Source organism: Austrofundulus limnaeus, unplaced genomic scaffold (assembly GCF_001266775.1).
Source record: "Austrofundulus limnaeus strain Quisiro unplaced genomic scaffold, Austrofundulus_limnaeus-1.0 Scaffold153, whole genome shotgun sequence".
In the NCBI taxonomy this organism is placed as follows: domain Eukaryota; kingdom Metazoa; phylum Chordata; class Actinopteri; order Cyprinodontiformes; family Rivulidae; genus Austrofundulus; species Austrofundulus limnaeus.
In genome coordinates, this window is record NW_013952555.1 from 1,023,032 (window position 1) to 1,029,187 (window position 6,156).

The 6,156-nt window shown below is 38.5% G+C and overlaps 1 long non-coding RNA gene across 1 annotated transcript in view; it reads left to right on the top strand.

Annotated features, from left to right (window-relative positions):
* Positions 1 to 6: 6 nt before the first annotated feature.
* Positions 7 to 6,156, top strand: part of LOC106523370 (uncharacterized) — a 20,918-nt gene continuing 14,768 nt past the window's right edge. The window contains exon 1 of the long non-coding RNA XR_001310886.1: positions 7 to 526. This is a non-coding gene — a long non-coding RNA (uncharacterized LOC106523370). The remainder of the gene's footprint in view (positions 527 to 6,156) is intronic.

The window sequence follows — 6,156 nt, forward strand, 5'->3', positions numbered from 1 at the left end:
TTATATACATTTCCTTTTTTGTGAATTCACCTTTTTTGCTTTTTTATTTAGAATTACATGGAGGTGCTTTGTTCTTTATTAAATGTCCGACGAACGTTACACTCAGTGAGCCACATGTACAGTAACCTGCCTCATACTGAATGAACACATGCTGTTGTGTTTCAGGGCTCCATGCCCTGCTAAAAGCTTTTACCCTAATGACAATGGCCGTGTGTGTTACACTGCTGCAGTTATTTATAATTTAATATGCAGAACACGTGCATGACAAACACACTTGTCTTTTGTCATTTTTTTGTGTTAGTTTGAAACTCTTTAGTTTCAGATTTTGTTAGTATTTTAGGGTATTTTTGCAGGCTTTGAGGTTACAGGTTTTCACCAGAAAATCCTTTTTTTTTTTTGCTAGTTGCTTTATGGTTTTATGTCCATCATAGCTACTTAGGTTTAATAGACAAAAATTAGTATTCGTAATGATTTGTGTTTTAATTTTCATAGAGAATGAAGTACAGTGAGAAGCAGAAAGCTCAAGGTAAATTTGTCTTTTTATCACACAAACCAAAGTACTTTCATGTTTTTGTTTTGTTTGGTTTTGTTTTTTCTTCACAGAGCAACTTGAATGCTGAGTGTTCATTTGTGTGAGTTGTCATCCAGTCCACTGCAGCTTTTCTCATTCTGTCTGCCCCTTGCTTTTTATTTGCTTAGTTATTGATTGAATGTGCTCCACCCTCTGAAGTAATAGTTGCTGAAAGCATTTACAGCTTTCACTCATTTGGTCCAGAGCTGCTTTACACATCTATTTTTCTTCTGATATAACCAAAGTGATCTGCTTTTTGGTCCCATATGAGACTGAAATAAAACGTAGTAAGAAATTGGTTGGTTTTTAGATTTACCACAAAAGAGAAAATTTTTTGTAAACTTTTAAAGTCAAACTGATGTTTATTAAGCTCAAATGTTCACATATATTTATAAGAAGATAATTTCTCTCAAGTATGTTTTATTTTGTTTAAATTTATCACCTATGCCTATCATATGATTTCCATGATTAAGTTTTAAATTAAAAACTTTCCGTGATCTTTTAGTGTGAAAACATGTGATGGGATGACTCTCAGCAACTACCACACCAAATATTAGCTTGATATCTGTAAATTTGACTGAAGTATAGCCAATTTGTGTTTCTTATAGTTGATGAGCTGTTGTGATCATCTTGATTCAGCTTGACTCTAAATTGTAAATGTATAACCAGGGATTTTTTAAATCATTTCATTGTAATCCATCCAGTAGTTCTTGAGATACTCTGCTAACAGACAGACTTAGCTGACACCAACAGTTSTAGGCCAAGATTTAAACAAATGTTTTTCACAATTTATTAGTGCTCAAAGTCTTTGTTGGGGATTACTCTCCGCTACTATCACACTAAATTTTTAGCTTAATAAATGTAAATTCGACCAATATGGAACTAGTTTTGTGTTTTTCATGATTGATGGGCTGTTGTGGTCATATTGACTTGGCTTGACTCCAAACATTAATCAGTTGTAAATGCATAACCACTGGTTAGGTTCAGAAAGTTTCATTGAAGTCTGACCAGCGGTTATTAAAATATTCTGCTAAAAGACAGAGTGGGTTGACACCAACAGCTTTAGGCCAAGATTTAACCAAAATGTCTTGCCCAATTTGTTAGCACTCAAATTATATGCTGGGGATGACTCTYAGCTATTACTACACTAAATTTGGATCACTGTAAAAATGACTGAGTTAGAGTCRTTCTTCTTGCTAAGGTTGATGAGCTGTGGATGCCATCTTGGATTGAGTTGACTCCAAAAAATGRTCATTTATAGCTGAATGTCAAAGAATTAYCTTTTTAGAGTTTCTTYAAAATCCATTAACTGGTTCATGAGAAATTACAAAGRCAGACAAACAAACACTCACACACATGAAATGACTTTAGCACCCACCTTTTAAAGTGGTGCATGATAAATAAAATAAAAAAGAACTATTTTATGTAATGCAATTGTGGAAAAGAACAAAATGTGACTCTTTTCCTGTTAGCAACAAAAGATAWCAAACCTGTTTCATTTCATTAATGCTTGAGCACATTCTTTGCTAAAAATCCCTGTCTTAGGAAGAAATTCCCCCCTCAAGAGCTGCTGCCGAGCTTTTCCTTGTATAACTGCAACACTGAGCCCCAAGTCTGATTATAGACTCAAGGAAAAACAGTCAGGCATTTATCCAAGTCACTGATTATGTCATTTCAACAGGCTGCAAACACTCAGAGAGGCCTCGACAGCTCAGAGGGGAGAATTATGAAGCTGGAGTGGGGAAAAAGGCTGCATGAAAAGGAAATGAAAATGGAACCGTGCCGTATGTGTGATTAAACTGCCCACTCCTAAAGCAAAAGGCCACGCTGGTAGAATATAGGCCTGAGACTTGGCCATAATGAAAATGTAAAGGTGGTGTGGTTTGAACCCTCAGAATGAGCACACACACACTGTAAAATTATACCATATATGTGTGTGTGTGTGCCCAGGCTGAATGGATTATTGGTAGTCTTRTATAAAGTACCTCAAAGTGATACTCGAGTAAAAGTACAAGAATCTTACCATAAAATTACTTTGGTAAATGTTAAAGTCTCCTTTAAGAATAATCCTTGAGTACAAGTCTGACATTTACTGTACGTCAGTCAGTGAACTTACATTTTAAAAGTAAAAGTAAAAAGTGAGTGGTAAGAATTTCCAAAATAACATTTATTGGGAAGTGACCTCCCTAAGAAAGTTTTTATGAAGGCCATAATGACAGTAACGTTATAATATAATGTTAATGTTAAAAAGTTTTGGGATGCATTAGTCTATCTATCTGTCTACCCATCTACCTACCCATCTAGCTACCCATCTAGCCCCCCAGCTATCTACCCATCTATCTACCCATTTACCAACCCATCTACCCGTCTATCAACCATTTACCTACCCATCTACCTACCCATCTATCTACCTACCCACCCATCTATCTACCATTTACCTTCCATCTAGTGACCAAGCTATCTACCCATCTACCCATCTATCTACCTGTCCACCTACCCCTATCTACCCATTTACCTACCCATCTACCTACCTACCCACCCATCTGTCTACCCATCTACCTATCCATTTACCTACCCATCTACCTACCCATCTATCTACCCATCTACCTACCCATCTATCTACCCATTTACCTACCCATCTATCTACCCATCTATAAACTCATTTATCTACCCATCTACCCATGTACCTTCCCATCCAGCTACTTGACTATCTAACCACCCATCTATTTAGCCATATATAAGATATAGGAGTAACGATTGCATGTATTTTGAAAAAAGTAAGGAGTAGAAAGTACAGTTATTTGCACAAAAATGTAAAGAAGTAAAAATCAGCTGAGAAATAATTACTCAAGTAATGTCTAAATAACCAAAATTGCTTTGAATTGCTTTGTAAAAATACTATTTTTACTTTGTTGCTTTACACCTCTGATTTTTGGAGATGTTGAGGAACACGTGGGAGTTGAAACTAAGACTAGAAAATTAAATTTTTTTGGAAAAAAATCTCAGATTTTAAATTGGAACGGCATAGAGTTTTATGTTTATGACAGTTTTTAGAGCCACGTRAATATTCAATACAACCGTTCAAATGAGCAGACAGCACCTCCATCGTGGAGTGTAAGGAAAAAAGGAATGGGGAGGGTGCAAGRCCAGACACCCTAGCTGCACTGACTCACATTCAGAAACGGGTTAAGAAGGACCTCGCGGGTCAAAGTCAGAGGAGATGGKGGGAGGGGAGGTCATCCGTCCTCCCCCAGTTGGCTGTTTGGCTTGTCTGAAAGCTGTTTGCCTATTTTGTAAGCCGCTTCTTATTGCCTCACACAGAGACGTGTCAAGCAGAGAGAATGGGGATCCCGCMCCCAACCCCCAGGCCAGTCTCCAGCCAGACCTGAGCCAAACTGTGCCAGAAACCAGTCCTGCAGGCCAGTCAAGCCCATGGTCAAACAACCCCCCAGTCAGACACTTTGACAGCACCCCCTCACCCCCTAGTCTGTCTCAGTCTGCTGCCTTCTGTAATTTAACATGTCTGCTCGGGGGTTCATTGACTGTGCACGCCTCAATCAGACACATGTGCCTTTTAATGCATCWCTTTGGAATGATTTGAGCCTGGACTCAGGTCCAACATATCTTTTGTCATTTTATTTACCCTATAATTTGGGAAGTTGCGTAAAACCTAAATAAAAACAGAATACGATTATTTGCAATTCCTTTATTCAATTAAATACACTWCAAAGACAAGATGMTTAATGTTCAAAAGGGTAAACTTTATTGGGGCATGTTTTTGCTTCACTCATTCACAAACATACCCCTGTTTATTTCAGCAAGACAGGACCATTCTGCACACGTTACAAAAGTGTGGCTTTGTAGTGAAAGAGTGCAATAAACAGGAACACAGAAATCAACACAGAACCATCACAGCTGACTATATACTGTATACTGTTTGATGTACAGATGTTGTCTTAACAGACAATGACTTCATTCCAGGTGCTGTACTGAGCCGAGATAAAAATAACAGTGACAACTTACAGCAGATCTTGTCCTGGTCAAAAAAATTCACATCTTCCCATAAAAAAAGAACAGAGTAAAACACAGTAAAGCTGATGTCATTTGGCCAGTAGGAGATATCATAACTTACTGCTCTGAATAAGAACAGAYCAAAAAGTATATTTCCATCACAACCTGTCTTACTTTGAAAATGTGTGGAGCATTATGAAGCACAAGATATGACAATGGAGACCCTGAACTGTTGAGCAACTGAAGTTTGTCCATTTGAACATTAAATGTCTTGTATTTGTATTGTAGACAATTGAATATATGCTGAAAAGGATTTGCAAATCATCWAATTCTGTTTTTGTTTGTTTTATACGACATCCCAACTTCATTGGAATTGGGGTTGTAAAACCAATTATTCAGTGTGGTTTACAGTTTTCTCATTTGCTTCATGCATATTTCTCAAATCGTTTTCAATATTTTCAAAACAGTAAATGTATTTTCAAAACAATGCGTACAAAAAATAGCAAGGAATCATGAATTAGTCTACCTCCAAAACACAGTTTCTTGCTCAACCTCTCAAAGCTATATTTCTGTCAATGAATGTGTCAGTGCCATCAGAAGGTCAAGTCTTTGTGTCATTATGTACGGATAAGACAGTCAGAATGATTTTTAATGTTGTCAGTATAACCATATATTCTGGATGATGTTCTGATGTAAACCATGGCTACATTTTTGGCATGTATAGAAATATGACTTGCTCAACCATTTTGCATGTAAAGACTTAAGCGATGAGCTAATGTCTAAATGTTGTGGGGGCGAGATTATTCAATAAAGACACATTTAACATGAGAGAATTGTACAGAATCATTTGCATGGATGTACCAAAGCATTTGCAACTTGTTCATAGCAACTGAGAAACTGTTGTTTTCACGATGACACAATGATATGAAGATGAGAATTTCCATTCTGATCTGAGAAATGTACCAAAGCAAATGAAAAAACCCCTGCAAATGTCTTCCCATCAGATCTTCCCACACGTGAGCTGAACAGTGGAAGCCCTTTAAAAGGAGGGACTGTGTTGCAGGAGGGGGAGGAGGAGCGCAAAAGAAGGGGTTTAAGGAAATAGTGAGGAAGCGAAGGCAGAAATGGAGAGGGGAGCAGGCTACGAGCTAACACGCCCAGCCTACCTGCTTCCCTTTTTGATCAGGGACTTCTGCTTCATTAGATCGTCTGAAAGAAACACCCCACCCCCACCCCCCACCCCCAATAGACAAGTCCCCCTTCTCCTTAAAGGCCCGGAGGGTTCTCCTACAGAAATCCACCTTCCTCGTCCTCGTTTGCCTGCACCTCTTTGCCTCCGTCTTTCTAATGGTCTCAGCTCGCTCTGAAAACAAGCTTAGTAGCGGCGGTTTTGCTCCAACACCTCCTCCTATCATCCTCCAATCCCCACAGGCTCCCCTTCTTTGCTCATTCACTCACCTTGGTCAGACACACCACCCACCTACTGCTTAAATCCCTATCAGCATGTCAAGTAAATGTCTACCCAGCTGGGGTTCACACACACACACACACACACACACACACACACACACACA